Raw genomic sequence first — 1,967 nt, 5'->3', positions numbered from 1 at the left:
TTCATGCTAGTGCGGCGGACACTAATACATCCATGGGCGGACAGGGAGAAACAAAGTGGTAAGAAGAAAGGAGGAGGTCTAGCCTTTGTTAACTCCAGATGGTGTAACCCAGGACACACTGTGCAGGAACGCATCTGTACTCCAGATATCAAACTGCTGGCTGTTGGTCTGAGGCCATATTATCTGCCCTGGGAGTTTTCGCACGTCATTGTTGTCGTTGTTTACATCTCACCGTCGGCAGTGGCGGCGCCAGCTAGTGACGTCATCTACTCTACCGTCAAGGGATTACAGACCCAACACCCCAGCGCCTTCATGACAATGAATGGATATTTCTGCCATGTCCCGCTCTCCAGAACCCTGACTAACTTTACACAGTATGGAACTTGCAAGGGAGAAAAAACAAGGGAGAACAAGATTTTGGACCTGCTGTATGCTAATGTGAAGGAGGCATACAGCTCCACTGCGACATCCCAGCGCTCTCAATGACTACAGGCCAGTCGCTCTGACCTCATACGTCATGAAGACCTTTGAGAGACTGGTTCAGCTGCACCTCAGGCCCCTGGTGGGCAGCTCCCTGGAACCCCTGCAGTTTGTGTAACAGGCCCACATTGGAGTGCAGGATGCAATCACCTACCTGCTCCACAGGGCTTATTCACACCTGGAGAGGCCAGGGGGTACTGTGAGAATCATGTTCATTGACTTCTCCAGTGCCATCAACACCATCCGGCCCCTCCTGCTGGCGGAGAAGCTCTCTGAGATGCAGGTAGATCACGACCATGTGGCCTGGATCAGGGACTACCTCACCGGCAGGCCGCAGTAGGTCCAGCTGCAGGACAGCCTGTCAGACATGATGGTGGGCAACACCGGCACACCCCAAGGAACCGTACTGTCTACACCTCAGACTTCCGCTTCAACTCCAGAATGTGCCGCCTACAGATGATGACTCCTCCATAGTCGGCTGCATCACGGAGTACAATAAGGAGTACAGATTGCTGGTAAAGAGCTTTGTAGGTTGGTGTGACAACAATCTCCAGCTCAATATCAGGAAGACTAAGGAGCTGGTGGTGGACTTTTGAAGGGGCAGGAAGCCCCAACCCCAGTCACCATCCAGGGAGAGGAAGTAGAGATGGTGAACTCTTATCGGTTCTTAGGAGTGCAGCTCAACAACAAACTGGACTGGTTGAACAACACTGAGGCACTCTACAGGAAAGGACAGAGCAGGCTGCCTCTTCCTGAAGAGGCTCAGGTCCTTCATGTGTACAACAGGCTGCTGCAGCTGTTCTACCAGTCTGTAGTAGCCAGTGCGCTCTTCTTTGCTGTGGTATGCTGGGGAGGCGGCATCAGGGCAGAGGAAGCCAAAAAACTGAATAATCTGGTGAGGAAGGTTAGCTTTGTTGTTGGACACAAACTGGACAGCCTGGAGGCAGTGGCAGAGAGGATGAGGGGAAAGATCAACGCCATCCTGAAGAACCCCTCTCACCCTCTCTATGATGAGGTGAGGGGACGGAGCACCTCAGGCGTTCCTTTGTGCCTGCAGTCATTGGACTGTTCAACACCATCAGCGACCCCTGTGTAAGCCATAACCCCCGCCCCACCCCACACCTGCACAATAACTTGGCCCCTGGACCCTAGCCCCTTAGGCCCCCTTTGTTCCACCAATTGCTGCTGTGGCACCTGAATTTCCCGAAGGGGCTCAATAAAGTGCTATCTTAACTTGCAGCTGATATCACAAACATTTTTTTACAACTCCATGATGCATAACAAATATTCGTCTCATGAAATGTTACGTACATCCCTAAATAAACAGATTCATGCATACTTAAGTGTAATCTCATCAAAATGTCTCTGGCCTTCCCATAGACAACCAGCGTAGTACTGATAAATTCTACAATAAAAATAAAGTCAATCATATTCATCATATCAGATACCCTTTTTAATAAAAAGGACACTGCCTTGTATAATGGCAA

The sequence above is a fragment of the Centroberyx affinis genome, unplaced genomic scaffold, assembly GCF_046629955.1.
Source record: "Centroberyx affinis isolate AG114_WGS23_722 - 3 ecotype Tasmania unplaced genomic scaffold, CSIRO-AGI_Caff_v1 ptg000591l_1, whole genome shotgun sequence".
In the NCBI taxonomy this organism is placed as follows: Eukaryota; Metazoa; Chordata; class Actinopteri; order Beryciformes; family Berycidae; genus Centroberyx; species Centroberyx affinis.
This window is presented reverse-complemented; position numbering follows the sequence as displayed.